The sequence below is a fragment of the Pelobates fuscus genome, chromosome 12 (genome assembly GCF_036172605.1).
Source record: "Pelobates fuscus isolate aPelFus1 chromosome 12, aPelFus1.pri, whole genome shotgun sequence".
Lineage (NCBI taxonomy): Eukaryota > Metazoa > Chordata > Amphibia > Anura > Pelobatidae > Pelobates > Pelobates fuscus.
This window is the reverse complement of record NC_086328.1, coordinates 820,760-841,581: the sequence shown is the minus strand read 5'-3', so window position 1 is coordinate 841,581 and position 20,822 is coordinate 820,760. Positions and strand designations below refer to the sequence as shown.

The 20,822-nt window shown below is 41.2% G+C and overlaps 1 protein-coding gene across 2 annotated transcripts in view; it reads right to left on the bottom strand.

The window, feature by feature from the left end:
• The window catches only part of MATCAP1 (microtubule associated tyrosine carboxypeptidase 1), a 35,321-nt gene extending 28,010 nt beyond the window's left edge, over positions 1–7,311 (bottom strand). For both annotated transcript variants that reach the window (XM_063437645.1, XM_063437644.1), the window contains exon 1: positions 7,227–7,311. The gene's annotated coding sequence lies outside the window, so the exon portion shown is untranslated. The remainder of the gene's footprint in view (positions 1–7,226) is intronic.
• Positions 7,312–20,822: the final 13,511 nt, after the last annotated feature.

Sequence of the window (20,822 nt, the reverse complement as noted above, 5' to 3'; positions counted from 1 at the left end):
ATTACCCGGATATTTCCTTGGGGGGGAGGGGGTGTAATTACCCAGATATTTCCTGGGGGGAGAGGGGGTGTAATTACCTGGATATTTCCTGGGGGGAGAGGGGGTGTAATTACCTGGATATTTCCTGGGGGGGGAGGGGGTGTAATTACCTGGATATTTCCTGGGGGGGAGGGGGTGTAATTACCCGGATATTTCCTGGGGGGGGAGGGGGTGTAATTACCCGGATATTTCCTGGGGGGGGGGGGAGGGGGTGTAATTACCCGGATATTTCCAGGTGGGGGAGGGGGTGTAATTACCCGGATATTTCCAGGTGGGGGAGGGGGTGTAATTACCCGGATATTTCCAGGTGGGGGAGGGGGTGTAATTACCCAGATATTTCCTGGGGGGAGGGGGTGTAATTACCCGGATATTTCCTGGGGGGGGGGGTGTGTAATTACCCAGATATTTCCTGGGGGGGTTGTAATTACCCAGATATTTCCTAGGGGGTGGGGGAAGGGATCTAATTACCCGGATACTTCCCCGGGGGGGGGGGGGAGGGATGTAATTACCCGGATATTTCCCGGTGGGGGAGGGGGTGTAATTACCCGGATATTTCCCGGGGAAGTAATTACCCAGATATTTCCGGGGGGGGGTGTATTTACCCGGATATTTCCCGGTGGGGGAGATGGTGTAATTACCCGGATATTTCCAGGTGGGGGAGGGGTGTAATTACCCGGATATTTCCCGGGGGGGGGGTGTAATTACCCGGATATTTCCTGGGGGGGGGGAGGGGGTGTAATTATCCGGATATTTCCCGGGGGTGGGAGGGGGTGTAATTACCTGGATATTTCCTGGGGGGGAGAGGGTGTAATTACCCGGATATTTCCTGGGGGGGGGAGGGGGTGTATTTACCTGGATATGTCCCAGTGGGGGAGGGGGTGTAATTACCCGGATATTTCCAGGTGGGGGAGGGGGTGTAATTACCCAGATATTTCCAGGTGGCGGAGGGGGTGTAATTACCCAGATATTTCCAGGGGGGGGAGGGGGTGTAATTACCCGGATATTTCCAGGGGGGAGGGGGTGCAATTACCTGGATATTTCCGGGGGGGGGGAGGAGGTGTAATTACCCGGATATGTCCCGGTGGGGGAGGGGGTGTAATTACCCGGATATTTCCAGGGGGAGGGGGTGTAATTACCCGGATATTTCCAGGAAAGGGGGGGTGTAATTACCCGGATATTTCCTTGGGGGGGAGGGGGTGTAATTACCCGGATATTTCCTGGGGGGAGAGGGGGTGTAATTACCTGGATATTTCCTGGGGGGGGAGGGGGTGTAATTACCTGGATATTTCCTGGGGGGGAGGGGGTGTAATTACCCGGTTATTTCCTGGGGGGGGAGGGGGTGTAATTACCCGGATATTTCCTGGGGGGGGGGGGGGGGGGGTGTAATTACCCGGATATTTCCAGGTGGGGGAGGGGGTGTAATTACCCGGATATTTCCAGGTGGGGGAGGGGGTGTAATTACCCGGATATTTCCAGGTGGGGGAGGGGGTGTAATTACCCGGATATTTCCAGGTGGGGGAGGGGGTGTAATTACCCGGATATTTCCTGGGGGGGGGGGTGTGTAATTACCCAGATATTTCCTGGGGGGGTTGTAATTACCCAGATATTTCCTAGGGGGTGGGGGAAGGGATCTAATTACCCGGATACTTCCCCGGGGGGGGGGGGGGGGGAAGGGATGTAATTACCCGGATATTTCCCGGTGGGGGAGGGGGTGTAATTACCCGGATATTTCCCGGGGAAGTAATTACCCAGATATTTCCTGGGGGGGGGTGTATTTACCCGGATATTTCCCGGTGGGGGAGATGGTGTAATTACCCGGATATTTCCAGGTGGGGGAGGGGTGTAATTACCCGGATATTTCCCGGGGGGGGTGTAATTACCCGGATATTTCCTGGGGGGGGGGAGGGGGTGTAATTACCCGGATATTTCCCTGTGGGGGGGGGAGGGGGTGTAATTACCCGGATATTTCCCGGTGGGGGAAGGGGTGTAATTACCCGGATATTTCCCGTGGGGGGGGGAGGGGGTGTAATTACCCGGATATTTCCCGGTGGGGGAGGGGATGTAATTACCCAGATATTTCCTGGGGGGGGGTGTAATTACCCAGATACTTCCTGGGGGGGGTGTAATTACCCGGATATTTCCCGGGGGGGGGGAAGGGATGTAATTACCCGGATATTTCCCGGTGGGGGAGGGGGTGTAATTACCCGGATATTTCCTGGGGGGGGAGATGGTGTAATTACCCGGATATTTCCAGGTGGGGGAGGGGTGTAATTACCCGGATATTTCCCGGGGGGGTTGAGGGGGGGTGTAATTACCCGCATATTTCCTGGGGGGGGGGGAGGGGGTGTAATTACCCGGATATTTCCCTGTGGGGGGGGGAGGGGGTGTAATTACCCGGATATTTCCCGGTGTGGGGGGGGGAGGGGGTGTAATTACCCGGATATTTCCTGGGGGGAGGGGGGGTAATTACCCGGATATTTCCTGGGGGGGAAGGGGTGTAATTACCCGGATATTTCCTGGGGGGGAAGGGGTGTAATTACCCGGATATTTCCTGGGGGGGAAGGGGTGTAATTACCCGGATATTTCCTGGGGGGGAAGGGGTGTAATTACCCGGATATTTCCTGGGGGGGGAGGGGGTGTAATTACCCGGATATTTCCTGGGGGGGAGGGGGTGTAATTACCCGGATATTTCCTGGAAGGGAGGAGGTGTAATTACCCGGATATTTCCTGGGGGGGGGAGGGGGTGTAATTACCCGGATATTTCCTGGGGGGGGGGTGTAATTACCCGGATATTTCCTGGGGGGGGGGGGTGTAATTACCCGGATATTTCCTGGGGGGGGTGTGTAATTACCCGGATATTTCCTGGGGGGGGAGGGGGTGTAATTACCCGGATATTTCCCAGTAGGGGAGGGGGTGTAATTACCCGGATATTTCCTGGGGGGGGGTGGGGTGTAATTACCCGGATATTTCCCAGTAGGGGAGGGGGCTTAATTACCCGGATATTTCCTGGGGGGGGGGGGTGTAATTACCCGGATATTTCCCAGTAGGGGAGGGGGTTTAATTACCCGGATATTTCCTGGGGGAGGGGGTGTAATTACCCGGATATTTCCTGGGGGGGGGGTGTAATTACCCGGATATTTCCTGGGGGGGGGGTGTAATTACCCGGATATTTCCTGGGGGAGGGGGTGTAATTACCCGGATATTTCCTGGGGGGGGGGGTGTAATTACCCGGATATTTCCTGGGGGAGGGGGTGTAATTACCCGGATATTTCCTGAGGGAGGGGGTGTAATTACCCGGATATTTCCCGGGGGGGAGGGGGTGTAATTACCCGGATATTTCCTGGGGGGGGGGGGTGTAATTACCCGGATATTTCCTGGGGGAGGGGGTGTAATTACCCGGATATTTCCTGGGGGAGGGGGTGTAATTACCCGGATATTTCCCGGGGGGGAGGGGGTGTAATTACCCGGATATTTCCCGGGGGGGAGGGGGTGTAATTACCCGGGTATTTCCTGGGGGGGGGGTGTAATTACCCGGATATTTCCTGGGGGGGGGGGTGTAATTACCCGGGTATTTCCTGGGGGGGGGGGTGTAATTACCCGGATATTTCCTGGGGGGGGGGGTGTAATTACCCGGGTATTTCCTGGGGGGGGGGGTGTAATTACCCGGATATTTCCTGGGGGGGGGGGGTGTAATTACCCGGGTATTTCCTGGGGGGGGGGGGTGTAATTACCCGGGTATTTCCTGGGGGGGGGGGGGGTGTAATTACCCGGATATTTCCTGGGGGGGGGGGGGGTGTAATTACCCGGATATTTCCTGGGGGGGGGGGGTGTAATTACCCGGATATTTCCCGTGGGGGGGGGAGGGGGTGTAATTACCCGGATATTTCCCGGTGGGGGAGGGGATGTAATTACCCAGATATTTCCTGGGGGGGGGTGTAATTACCCAGATACTTCCTGGGGGGGGTGTAATTACCCGGATATTTCCCGGGGGGGGGGAAGGGATGTAATTACCCGGATATTTCCCGGTGGGGGAGGGGGTGTAATTACCCGGATATTTCCTGGGGGGGGAGATGGTGTAATTACCCGGATATTTCCAGGTGGGGGAGGGGTGTAATTACCCGGATATTTCCCGGGGGGGTTGAGGGGGGGTGTAATTACCCGCATATTTCCTGGGGGGGGGGAGGGGGTGTAATTACCCGGATATTTCCCTGTGGGGGGGGGAGGGGGTGTAATTACCCGGATATTTCCCGGTGTGGGGGGGGGAGGGGGTGTAATTACCCGGATATTTCCTGGGGGGAGGGGGGGTAATTACCCGGATATTTCCTGGGGGGGAAGGGGTGTAATTACCCGGATATTTCCTGGGGGGGAAGGGGTGTAATTACCCGGATATTTCCTGGGGGGGAAGGGGTGTAATTACCCGGATATTTCCTGGGGGGGAAGGGGTGTAATTACCCGGATATTTCCTGGGGGGGGAGGGGGTGTAATTACCCGGATATTTCCTGGGGGGGAGGGGGTGTAATTACCCGGATATTTCCTGGAAGGGAGGAGGTGTAATTACCCGGATATTTCCTGGGGGGGGGAGGGGGTGTAATTACCCGGATATTTCCTGGGGGGGGGGTGTAATTACCCGGATATTTCCTGGGGGGGGGGGGTGTAATTACCCGGATATTTCCTGGGGGGGGGGTGTAATTACCCGGATATTTCCTGGGGGGGGAGGGGGTGTAATTACCCGGATATTTCCCAGTAGGGGAGGGGGTGTAATTACCCGGATATTTCCTGGGGGGGGGTGGGGTGTAATTACCCGGATATTTCCCAGTAGGGGAGGGGGCTTAATTACCCGGATATTTCCTGGGGGGGGGGGGTGTAATTACCCGGATATTTCCCAGTAGGGGAGGGGGTTTAATTACCCGGATATTTCCTGGGGGAGGGGGTGTAATTACCCGGATATTTCCTGGGGGGGGGGTGTAATTACCCGGATATTTCCTGGGGGGGGGGGGGGTGTAATTACCCGGATATTTCCTGGGGGAGGGGGTGTAATTACCCGGATATTTCCTGGGGGGGGGGGTGTAATTACCCGGATATTTCCTGGGGGAGGGGGTGTAATTACCCGGATATTTCCTGAGGGAGGGGGTGTAATTACCCGGATATTTCCCGGGGGGGAGGGGGTGTAATTACCCGGATATTTCCTGGGGGGGGGGGGTGTAATTACCCGGATATTTCCTGGGGGAGGGGGTGTAATTACCCGGATATTTCCTGGGGGAGGGGGTGTAATTACCCGGATATTTCCCGGGGGGGAGGGGGTGTAATTACCCGGATATTTCCCGGGGGGGGGGGGGTGTAATTACCCGGATATTTCCTGGGGGGGGAGGGGGTGTAATTACCCGGATATTTCCTGGGGGGGGAGGGGGTGTAATTACCCGGATATTTCCTGGGGGGGGAGATGGTGTAATTACCCGGATATTTCCAGGTGGGGGAGGGGTGTAATTACCCGGATATTTCCCGGGGGGGTTGAGGGGGGGTGTAATTACCCGCATATTTCCTGGGGGGGGGGAGGGGGTGTAATTACCCGGATATTTCCCTGTGGGGGGGGGAGGGGGTGTAATTACCCGGATATTTCCCGGTGTGGGGGGGGGAGGGGGTGTAATTACCCGGATATTTCCTGGGGGGAGGGGGGGTAATTACCCGGATATTTCCTGGGGGGGAAGGGGTGTAATTACCCGGATATTTCCTGGGGGGGAAGGGGTGTAATTACCCGGATATTTCCTGGGGGGGAAGGGGTGTAATTACCCGGATATTTCCTGGGGGGGAAGGGGTGTAATTACCCGGATATTTCCTGGGGGGGGAGGGGGTGTAATTACCCGGATATTTCCTGGGGGGGAGGGGGTGTAATTACCCGGATATTTCCTGGAAGGGAGGAGGTGTAATTACCCGGATATTTCCTGGGGGGGGGAGGGGGTGTAATTACCCGGATATTTCCTGGGGGGGGGGTGTAATTACCCGGATATTTCCTGGGGGGGGGGGGTGTAATTACCCGGATATTTCCTGGGGGGGGTGTGTAATTACCCGGATATTTCCTGGGGGGGGAGGGGGTGTAATTACCCGGATATTTCCCAGTAGGGGAGGGGGTGTAATTACCCGGATATTTCCTGGGGGGGGGTGGGGTGTAATTACCCGGATATTTCCCAGTAGGGGAGGGGGCTTAATTACCCGGATATTTCCTGGGGGGGGGGGTGTAATTACCCGGATATTTCCCAGTAGGGGAGGGGGTTTAATTACCCGGATATTTCCTGGGGGAGGGGGTGTAATTACCCGGATATTTCCTGGGGGGGGGGTGTAATTACCCGGATATTTCCTGGGGGGGGGGGGTGTAATTACCCGGATATTTCCTGGGGGAGGGGGTGTAATTACCCGGATATTTCCTGGGGGGGGGGTGTAATTACCCGGATATTTCCTGGGGGAGGGGGTGTAATTACCCGGATATTTCCTGAGGGAGGGGGTGTAATTACCCGGATATTTCCCGGGGGGGAGGGGGTGTAATTACCCGGATATTTCCTGGGGGGGGGGGGGTGTAATTACCCGGATATTTCCTGGGGGAGGGGGTGTAATTACCCGGATATTTCCTGGGGGAGGGGGTGTAATTACCCGGATATTTCCCGGGGGGGAGGGGGTGTAATTACCCGGATATTTCCCGGGGGGGAGGGGGTGTAATTACCCGGGTATTTCCTGGGGGGGGGGTGTAATTACCCGGATATTTCCTGGGGGGGGGGGTGTAATTACCCGGGTATTTCCTGGGGGGGGGGGGGTGTAATTACCCGGATATTTCCTGGGGGGGGGGGGGTGTAATTACCCGGGTATTTCCTGGGGGGGGGGTGTAATTACCCGGATATTTCCTGGGGGGGGGGGTGTAATTACCCGGGTATTTCCTGGGGGGGGGGGGGGGTGTAATTACCCGGGTATTTCCTGGGGGGGGGGGGTGTAATTACCCGGGTATTTCCTGGGGGGGGGGGTGTAATTACCCGGATATTTCCTGGGGGGGGGGGGGGTGTAATTACCCGGGTATTTCCTGGGGGGGGGGGGTGTAATTACCCGGGTATTTCCTGGGGGGGGGGTGTAATTACCCGGATATTTCCTGGGGGGGGGGGGGTGTAATTACCCGGATATTTCCTGGGGGGGGGGGGTGTAATTACCCGGGTATTTCCTGGAAGCTCGAGCTGTCATGTCACCAGTTTCTGGAACCACGCCCTTTTGGCCGAGCATGCCGGGAAATCATTTACCTAAACCTGCCCCCACCACAATATCTGACCAATGGGAAGAGAAAGCGTTAGGAGTGCTAAACACCCGAGACTGAATCCAGCCCCACTGTGCTAAGCACCCGAGCCTGAATCCAGCCCCACTGTGCTAAGCACCCGAGCCTGAACCCAGCCCCACTGTGCTAAGCACCCGAGACTAAACCCAGCCCCACTGTGATAAACACCCGAGACTGAACCCAGCCCCACTGTGATAAGCACCAGAGACTAACCCAGCCCCTCTGTGCTAAACACCCGAGACTAAACCCAGCCCCGCTGTGATAAACACCAGAGCCTGAATCAAGCCCCACTGTGATAAACACCCGAGACCCAAACCTATTATTATTATTTATTTTTAACAAACAAAATTATATAACCTCTACCGTACCTCCCAGTGTCTGTATTTATAGAATTATATAATATATACCGTATACCCTCTATATAACATATAACCTCTACCGTACCTCCCAGTGTCTGTATTTATAGAATTATATAATATATACCGTATACCCTCTATATAACATATAACCTCTACCATCCCTCCCAGTGTCTGTATTTATAGAATTATATAATATATACCGTATACCCTCTATATAACATATAACCTCTACCATCCCTCCCAGTGTTTGTATTTATAGAATTATATAATATATACCGTATACCCTCTATATAACATATAACCTCTACCATCCCTCCCAGTATCTGTATTTATAGAATTATATAATATATACCGTATACCCTCTATATAACATATAACCTCTACCATACCTCCCAGTGTCTGTATTTATAGAATTATATAATATATACCTTATACCCTGTATATAACATATAACCTCTACCATACCTCCCAGTGTCTGTATTTATAGAATTATATAATATATACCGTATACCCTCTATATAACATATAACCTCTACCATCCCTCCCAGTGTCTGTATTTATAGAATTATATAATATATACCGTATACCCTCTATATAACATATAACCTCTACCGTACCTCCCAGTGTCTGTATTTATAGAATTATATAATATATACCGTATACCCTCTATATAACATATAACCTCTACCATCCCTCCCAGTGTTTGTATTTATAGAATTATATAATATATACCGTATACCCTCTATATAACATATAACCTCTACCATCCCTCCCAGTATCTGTATTTATAGAATTATATAATATATACCGTATACTCTCTATATAACATATAACCTCTACCGTACCTCCCAGTGTCTGTATTTATAGAATTATATAATATATACCTTATACCCTGTATATAACATATAACCTCTACCATACCTCCCAGTGTCTGTATTTATAGAATTATATAATATATACCGTATACCCTCTATATAACATATAACCTCTACCATCCCTCCCAGTGTCTGTATTTATAGAATTATATAATATATACCGTATACCCTCTATATAACATATAACCTCTACCATCCCTCCCAGTGTCTGTATTTATAGAATTATATAATATATACCGTATACCCTCTATATAACATATAACCTCTACCGTACCTCCCAGTGTCTGTATTTATAGAATTATATAATATATACCTTATACCCTGTATATAACATATAACCTCTACCATACCTCCCAGTGTCTGTATTTATAGAATTATATAATATATACCGTATACCCTCTATATAACATATAACCTCTACCATCCCTCCCAGTGTCTGTATTTATAGAATTATATAATATATACCTTATACCCTGTATATAACATATAACCTCTACCATATCTCCCAGTGTCTGTATTTATAGAATTATATAATATATACCGTATACCCTCTATATAACATATAACCTCTACCATCCCTCCCAGTGTCTGTATTTATAGAATTATATAATATATACCGTATACCCTCTATATAACATATAACCTCTACCATCCCTCCCAGTGTCTGTATTTATAGAATTATATAATATATACCGTATACCCTCTATATAACATATAACCTCTACCATACCTCCCAGTGTCTGTATTTATAGAATTATATAATATATACCGTATACTCTCTATATAACATATAACCTCTACCGTACCTCCCAGTGTCTGTATTTATAGAATTATATAATATATACCGTATACCCTCTATATAACATATAACCTCTACCGTACCTCCCAGTGTCTGTATTTATAGAATTATATAATATATACCGTATACCCTCTATATAACATATAACCTCTACCGTACCTCCCAGTGTCTGTATTTATAGAATTATATAATATATACCGTATACCCTCTATATAACATATAACCTCTACCGTACCTCCCAGTGTCTGTATTTATAGAATTATATAATATATACCGTATACTCTCTATATAACATATAACCTCTACCGTACCTCCCAGTGTCTGTATTTATAGAATTATATAATATATACCGTATACCCTCTATATAACATATAACCTCTACCGTACCTCCCAGTGTCTGTATTTATAGAATTATATAATATATACCGTATACCCTCTATATAACATATAACCTCTACCATACCTCCCAGTGTCTGTATTTATAGAATTATATAATATATACCGTATACCCTCTATATAACATATAACCTCTACCATACCTCCCAGTGTCTGTATTTATAGAATTATATAATATATACCGTATACTCTCTATATAACATATAACCTCTACCGTACCTCCCAGTGTCTGTATTTATAGAATTATATAATATATACCGTATACCCTCTATATAACATATAACCTCTACCGTACCTCCCAGTGTCTGTATTTATAGAATTATATAATATATACCGTATACCCTCTATATAACATATAACCTCTACCATACCTCCCAGTGTCTGTATTTATAGAATTATATAATATATACCGTATACCCTCTATATAACATATAACCTCTACCGTACCTCCCAGTGTCTGTATTTATAGAATTATATAATATATACCGTATACCCTCTATATAACATATAACCTCTACAATACCTCCCAGTGTCTGTATTTATAGAATTATATAATATATACCGTATACCCTCTATATAACATATAACCTCTACCGTACCTCCCAGTGTCTGTATTTATAGAATTATATAATATATACCGTATACCCTCTATATAACATATAACCTCTACCATACCTCCCAGTGTCTGTATTTATAGAATTATATAATATATACCGTATACCCTCTATATAACATATAACCTCTACCGTACCTCCCAGTGTCTGTATTTATAGAATTATATAATATATACCGTATACCCTCTATATAACATATAACCTCTACCATTCCTCCCAGTGTCTGTATTTATAGAATTATATAATATATACCGTATACCCTCTATATAACATATAACCTCTACCGTACCTCCCAGTGTCTGTATTTATAGAATTATATAATATATACCGTATACCCTCTATATAACATATAACCTCTACCGTACCTCCCAGTGTCTGTATTTATAGAATTATATAATATATACCTTATACCCTGTATATAACATATAACCTCTACCATACCTCCCAGTGTCTGTATTTATAGAATTATATAATATATACCGTATACCCTCTATATAACATATAACCTCTACCATCCCTCCCAGTGTCTGTATTTATAGAATTATATAATATATACCGTATACCCTCTATATAACATATAACCTCTACCATCCCTCCCAGTGTCTGTATTTATAGAATTATATAATATATACCGTATACCCTCTATATAACATATAACCTCTACCGTACCTCCCAGTGTCTGTATTTATAGAATTATATAATATATACCTTATACCCTGTATATAACATATAACCTCTACCATACCTCCCAGTGTCTGTATTTATAGAATTATATAATATATACCGTATACCCTCTATATAACATATAACCTCTACCATCCCTCCCAGTGTCTGTATTTATAGAATTATATAATATATACCTTATACCCTGTATATAACATATAACCTCTACCATATCTCCCAGTGTCTGTATTTATAGAATTATATAATATATACCGTATACCCTCTATATAACATATAACCTCTACCATCCCTCCCAGTGTCTGTATTTATAGAATTATATAATATATACCGTATACCCTCTATATAACATATAACCTCTACCATCCCTCCCAGTGTCTGTATTTATAGAATTATATAATATATACCGTATACTCTCTATATAACATATAACCTCTACCGTACCTCCCAGTGTCTGTATTTATAGAATTATATAATATATACCGTATACCCTCTATATAACATATAACCTCTACCGTACCTCCCAGTGTCTGTATTTATAGAATTATATAATATATACCGTATACCCTCTATATAACATATAACCTCTACCGTACCTCCCAGTGTCTGTATTTATAGAATTATATAATATATACCGTATACCCTCTATATAACATATAACCTCTACCGTACCTCCCAGTGTCTGTATTTATAGAATTATATAATATATACCGTATACTCTCTATATAACATATAACCTCTACCGTACCTCCCAGTGTCTGTATTTATAGAATTATATAATATATACCGTATACCCTCTATATAACATATAACCTCTACCGTACCTCCCAGTGTCTGTATTTATAGAATTATATAATATATACCGTATACCCTCTATATAACATATAACCTCTACCATACCTCCCAGTGTCTGTATTTATAGAATTATATAATATATACCGTATACCCTCTATATAACATATAACCTCTACCATACCTCCCAGTGTCTGTATTTATAGAATTATATAATATATACCGTATACTCTCTATATAACATATAACCTCTACCGTACCTCCCAGTGTCTGTATTTATAGAATTATATAATATATACCGTATACCCTCTATATAACATATAACCTCTACCGTACCTCCCAGTGTCTGTATTTATAGAATTATATAATATATACCGTATACCCTCTATATAACATATAACCTCTACCATACCTCCCAGTGTCTGTATTTATAGAATTATATAATATATACCGTATACCCTCTATATAACATATAACCTCTACCGTACCTCCCAGTGTCTGTATTTATAGAATTATATAATATATACCGTATACCCTCTATATAACATATAACCTCTACAATACCTCCCAGTGTCTGTATTTATAGAATTATATAATATATACCGTATACCCTCTATATAACATATAACCTCTACCGTACCTCCCAGTGTCTGTATTTATAGAATTATATAATATATACCGTATACCCTCTATATAACATATAACCTCTACCATCCCTCCCAGTGTCTGTATTTATAGAATTATATAATATATACCGTATACCCTCTATATAACATATAACCTCTACCATACCTCCCAGTGTCTGTATTTATAGAATTATATAATATATACCGTATACCCTCTATATAACATATAACCTCTACCATACCTCCCAGTGTCTGTATTTATAGAATTATATAATATATACCGTATACTCTCTATATAACATATAACCTCAACCATACCTCCCAGTGTCTGTATTTATAGAATTATATAATATATACCGTATACCCTCTATATAACATATAACCTCTACCGTACCTCCCAGTGTCTGTATTTATAGAATTATATCATATATACCGTATACCCTCTATATAACATATAACCTCTACCATACCTCCCAGTGTCTGTATTTATAGAATTATATAATATATACCGTATACCCTCTATATAACATATAACCTCTGCCATACCTCCCAGTGTCTGTATTTATAGAATTATATAATATATACCGTATACCCTCTATATAACATATAACCTCTACCATCCCTCCCAGTGTCTGTATTTATAGAATTATATAATATATACCGTATACCCTCTATATAACATATAACCTCTACCATCCCTCCCAGTGTCTGTATTTATAGAATTATATAATATATACCGTATACCCTCTATATAACATATAACCTCTACCGTACCTCCCAGTGTCTGTATTTATAGAATTATATAATATATACCGTATACCCTCTATATAACATATAACCTCTACCATACCTCCCAGTGTCTGTATTTATAGAATTATATAATATATACCATATACCCTCTATATAACACATAACCTCTACCATACCTCCCAGTGTCTGTATTTATAGAATTATATAATATATACCGTATACCCTCTATATAACATATAACCTCTACCATACCTCCCAGTGTCTGTATTTATAGAATTATATAATATATACCGTATACCCTCTATATAACATATAACCTCTACCATACCTCCCAGTGTCTGTATTTATAGAATTATATAATATATACCGTATACCCTCTATATAACATATAACCTCTACCATACCTCCCAGTGTCTGTATTTATAGAATTATATAATATATACCGTATACCCTCTATATAACATATAACCTATACCATACCTCCCAGTGTCTGTATTTATAGAATTATATAATATATACCGTATACTCTCTATATAACATATAACCTCTACCATACCTCCCAGTGTCTGTATTTATAGAATTATATAATATATACCAAATACCCTCTATATAACATATAACCTATACCATACCTCCCAGTGTCTGTATTTATAGAATTATATAATATATACCGTATACCCTCTATATAACATATAACCTCTACCATACCTCCCAGTGTCTGTATTTATAGAATTATATAATATATACCGTATACCCTCTATATAACATATAACCTCTACCATCCCTCCCAGTGTCTGTATTTATAGAATTATATAATATATACCGTATACCCTCTATATAACATATAACCTCAACCGTACCTCCCAGTGTCTGTATTTATAGAATTATATAATATATACCGTATACCCTCTATATAACATATAACCTCAACCGTACCTCCCAGTGTCTGTATTTATAGAATTATATAATATATACCGAATACCCTCTATATAACATATAACCTCTACCATCCCTCCCAGTGTCTGTATTTATAGAATTATATAATATATACCATATACCCTCTATATAACATATATAACCTCTACCATACCTCCCAGTGTCTGTATTTATAGAATTATATAATATATACCGTATACCCTCTATATAACATATAACCTCTACCATCCCTCCCAGTGTCTGTATTTATAGAATTATATAATATATACCGTATACCCTCTATATAACATATAACCTCTACCGTACCTCCCAGTGTCTGTATTTATAGAATTATATAATATATACCGTATACCCTCTATATAACATATAACCTCTACCGTACCTCCCAGTGTCTGTATTTATAGAATTATATAATATATACCGTATACCCTCTATATAACATATAACCTCAACCGTACCTCCCAGTGTCTGTATTTATAGAATTATATAATATATACCGTATACCCTCTATATAACATATAACCTCTACCGTACCTCCCAGTGTCTGTATTTATAGAATTATATAATATATACCGTATACCCTCTATATAACATATAACCTCAACCGTACCTCCCAGTGTCTGTATTTATAGAATTATATAATATATACCGTATACCCTCTATATAACTTATAACCTCTACCGTACCTCCCAGTGTCTGTATTTATAGAATTATATAATATATACCGTATACTCTCTATATAACATATAACCTCTACCGTACCTCCCAGTGTCTGTATTTATAGAATTATATAATATATACCGTATACCCTCTATATAACATATAACCTCTACCATACCTCCCAGTGTCTGTATTTATAGAATTATATAATATATACCGAATACCCTCTATATAACATATAACATATAACCTCTACCGTACCTCCCAGTGTCTGTATTTATAGAATTATATAATATATACCGTATACCCTCTATATAACATATAACCTCTACCATCCCTCCCAGTGTCTGTATTTATAGAATTATATAATATATACCGTATACCCTCTATATAACATATAACCTCTACCATCCCTCCCAGTGTCAGTATTTATAGAATTATATAATATATACCGTATACCCTCTATATAACATATAACCTCTACCATCCCTCCCAGTGTCTGTATTTATAGAATTATATAATATATACCGTATACCCTCTATATAACATATAACCTCTACAATACCTCCCAGTATCTGTATTTATAGAATTATATAATATATACCGTATACCCTCTATATAACTTATAACCTCTACCATACCTCCCAGTGTCTGTATTAATAGAATTATATAATATATACCGTATACCCTCTATATAACATATAACCTCTACCATACCTCCCAGTGTCTGTATTTATAGAATTATATAATATATACCGAATACCCTCTATATAACATATAACCTCTACCGTACCTCCCAGTGTCTGTATTTATAGAATTATATAATATATACCGTATACCCTCTATATAACATATAACCTCTACCATACCTCCCAGTGTCTGTATTTATAGAATTATATAATATATACCGTATACCCTCTATATAACATATAGCCTCTACCGTACCTCCCAGTGTCTGTATTTATAGAATTATATAATATATACCGTATACTCTCTATATAACTTATAACCTCTACCATACCTCCCAGTGTCTGTATTTATAGAATTATATAATATATACCTTATACCCTGTATATAACATATAACCTCTACCATACCTCTCAGTGTCTGTATTTATAGAATTATATCATATATACCGTATACCCTCTATATAACATATAACCTCTACCGTACCTCCCAGTGTCTGTATTTATAGAATTATATAATATATACCGTATACCCTCTATATAACATATAACCTCTACCGTACCTCCCAGTGTCTGTATTTATAGAATTATATAATATATACCGTATACCCTCTATATAACATATAACCTCTACCGTACCTCCCAGTGTCTGTATTTATAGAATTATATAATATATACCGTATACCCTCTATATAACATATAACCTCTACCATCCCTCTCAGTGTCTGTATTTATAGAATTATATAATATATACCGTATACCCTCTATATAACATATAACCTCTACCATACCTCCCAGTGTCTGTATTTATAGAATTATATAATATATACCGTATACCCTCTATATAACATATAACCTGTACCGTACCTCCCAGTATCTGTATTTATAGAATTATATAATATATACCGTATACTCTCTATATAACATATAACCTCTACCATACCTCCCAGTGTCTGTATTTATACAATTATATAATATATACCGTATACCCTCTATATAACATATAACCTCTACCATACCTCCCAGTGTCTGTATTTATAGAATTATATAATATATACCGTATACCCTCTATATAACATATAACCTCTACCATACCTCCCAGTGTCTGTATTTATAGAATTATATAATATATACCGTATACCCTCTATATAACATATAACCTCTACCGTACCTCCCAGTGTCTGTATTTATAGAATTATATAATATATACCGTATACTCTCTATATAACATATAACCTCTACCATACCTCCCAGTGTCTGTATTTATAGAATTATATAATATATACCGAATACCCTCTATATAACATATAACCTCTTCCGTACCTCCCAGTGTCTGTATTTATAGAATTATATAATACATACCGTATACCCTCTATATAACATATAACCTCTACCATCCCTCCCAGTGTCTGTATTTATAGAATTATATAATATATACCGTATACCCTCTATATAACATATAACCTCTACCATCCCTCCCAGTGTCTGTATTTATAGAATTATATAATATATACCGTATACCCTCTATATAACTTATAACCTCTACCATACCTCCCAGTGTCTGTATTTATAGAATTATATAATATATACCGTATACCCTCTATATAACATATAACCTCTACCATCCCTCCCAGTGTCTGTATTTATAGAATTATATAATATATACCGTATACCCTCTATATAACATATAACCTATACCATACCTCCCAGTGTCTGTATTTATAGAATTATATAATATATACTGTATACCCTCTATATAACATATAACCTCTACCATCCCTCCCAGTGTCTGTATTTATAGAATTATATAATATATACCGTATACCCTCTATATAACTTATAACCTCTACCATACCTCCCAGTGTCTGTATTTATAGAATTATATAATATATACCGTATACCCTCTATATAACATATAACCTCTACCATCCCTCCCAGTGTCTGTATTTATAGAATTATATAATATATACCGTATACCCTCTATATAACATATAACCTATACCATACCTCCCAGTGTCTGTATTTATAGAATTATATAATATATACCGTATACCCTCTATATAACATATAACCTATACCGTACCTCCCAGTGTCTGTATTTATAGAATTATATAATATATACCGTATACCCTCTATATAACATATAACCTCTACCATACCTCCCAGTGTCTGTATTTATAGAATTATATAATATATACCGAATACCCTCTATATAACATATAACCTCTTCCGTACCTCCCAGTGTCTGTATTTATAGAATTATATAATATATACCGTATACCCTCTATATAACATATAACCTCTACCGTACCTCCCAGTGTCTGTATTTATAGAATTATATAATATATACCGTATACCCTCTATATAACATATAACCTCTACCGTACCTCCCAGTGTCTGTATTTATAGAATTATATAATATATACCGTATACCCTCTATATAACATATAACCTCTACCATCCCTCCCAGTGTCTGTATTTATAGAATTATATAATATATACCGTATACCCTCTATATAACATATAACCTCTACCATACCTCCCAGTGTCTGTATTTATAGAATTATATAATATATACCGTATACCCTCTATATAACATATAACCTCTACCATACCTCCCAGTGTCTGTATTTATAGAATTATATAATATATACCGTATACTCTCTATATAACATATAACCTCTACCATACCTCCCAGTGTCTGTATTTATAGAATTATATAATATATACCGTATACCCTCTATATAACATATAACCTCTACAATACCTCCCAGTGTCTGTATTTATAGAATTATATCATATATACCGCATACCCTCTATATAACATATAACCTCTACCATACCTCCCAGTGTCTGTATTTATAGAATTATATCATATATACCGAATACCCTCTATATAACATATAACCTCTACCGTACCTCCCAGTGTCTGTATTTATAGAATTATATAATATATATCGTATACCCTCTATATAACATATAACCTCTACCATACCTCCCAGTGTCTGTATTTATAGAATTATATAATATATACCGTATACCCTCTATATAACATATAACCTCTACAATACCTCCCAGTGTCTGTATTTATAGAATTATATAATATATACCGTATACCCTCTATATAACATATAACCTCTACCATACCTCCCAGTGTCTGTATTTATAGAATTATATAATACATACCGTATACCCTCTATATAACATATATAACCTCTACCATACCTCCCAGTGTCTGTATTTATAGAATTATATAATATATACCGTATACCCTCTATATAACATATAACCTCTACCATACCTCCCAGTGTCTGTATTTATAGAATTATATAATATATACCGTATACCCTCTATATAACATATAACCTCTACCATACCTCCCAGTGTCTGTATTTATAGAATTATATAATATATACCGTATACCCTCTATATAACATATAACCTCTACCATCCCTCCCAGTGTCTGTATTTATAGAATTATATAATATATACCGTATACCCTCTATATAACATATAACCTATACCGTACCTCCCAGTGTCTGTATTTATAGAATTATATAATATATACCTTATACCCTGTATATAACATATAACCTCTACCATACCTCCCAGTGTCTGTATTTATAGAATTATATCATATTATTCTAGGGCCGTCACAGTGTTATGGTTTAACTACTCCTGGTAGACATTATTATATGGGGTTTATAAGAATGTCTGCTCCCTGCCTTAAAGCACTTCTTAATCAATGTAAGAAATTGAAACATTTATTTTTCTATTTATTGTGTAGAGTGTATTTCTTTATTTTTATTTACTACCAAATGAAATATAATTTAAATGGTTATATAGAATATTGTACAAAACATACTGGCATCTAAAAAATAAAAAAAGTGATAATCATTTTCATAGGATTTATTTATGTTAGAAGGCTGGAAAAGTCAACAAACTAAAGGGACAGTAAAGGTAGGTGTGTGAGGGTATAAATGGTGATGGGACAGTAAAGGTAGGTGTGTGAGGGTATAAAGGGTGATGGAGCAGTAATGGTAGGTGTGTGAGGGTATAAAGGGTGATGGGGCAGTAATGGTAGGCGTGTGAGGGTATAAACTCAATCTCTCAAAAACTGAGCTCCTTGTCTTTCCTCCTCCTAATACTGATCCTCCTCTTTCACTCTCCCTTCAAGTTTGTGGTACCAACATCAGTCCATCCTTGCAAGCGCGCTGTCTTGGCGTCATACTTGACTCTGGTCTCACCTTTGAGCCTCACATCCAGCATGTTGCCAAATCCTGTAGATTCCATCTTAAAAACATAGCCCGCATCCGCCCCTTTCTTGCACCAGATACTACCAAGGAGCTTGTCCATGCTCTGGTAATCTCCCGCATGGATTACTGTAACCCTCTCCTGATTGGTCTTCCCAAAAGCCGTACTGCACCCCTACAGTCCGTAATGAACGCTGCTGCTAGACTGATTTTCCTCTCTAGTCGTTTCTCTCACACCTCACCCCTCTGCCAGTCCTTACATTGGCTTCCTGTATGCTATAGGAGTCAATTCAAGGTACTAACTCACACCTATAAAGCACTGAACAACTCTAGCCCCTCTTATATCTCCTCACAGATCCATAGGTATGTCCCTTCCCGGTCTCTCCGCTCTGCCCGTTACCACCTCCTGTCCGTTGTCCGCACTCGTACGGCCAACTCGCGCTTGCAGGACTTCTCGCGGGCGGCTCCCTTCCTATGGAATAGCCTGCCTACCGCCATCAGACTCTCCCCTAGTCTTGCATCTTTTAAGAAGTGCCTTAAAACTCATCTCTTTAGGAAAGCTTATGGCCTCCAAGACTAACCCCTACCTCACATACCTGTCTCTTGCCCTCTCCTAAAGGGCAGCCCACCTTATTTGATTGCAAATTCCTGTCCTAATGTGTTTTACACCCCACCTCCTATAGAATGTAAGCTCGATCGAGCAGGGTCCTCTTCAACCTATTGTTCCTGTAAGTTTATTTGTAATTGTCCTATCTATAGTTAAATCCCTTCTCATAATATTGTAAAGCGCTACGGAATCTGTTGGCGCTATATAAATTGCAATAATAATAATAATAATAATAATAATAATAATGGGGCAGTAATGGTAGAATCAACCTCGCCACTTGAGGAGCCTGGTTGCCCACCTCTTCCGCTGGACTATGGCCCTGCATTAAAAACCTTTTATTTTCCCTATGTGAGCAGTGTTACCCCAGATAGCTAAGCCATGGAGCCCATTCGTATACCGAAAGACTATGGGATGAACTTTGGCTCCATGGCGTTTGAACTGTA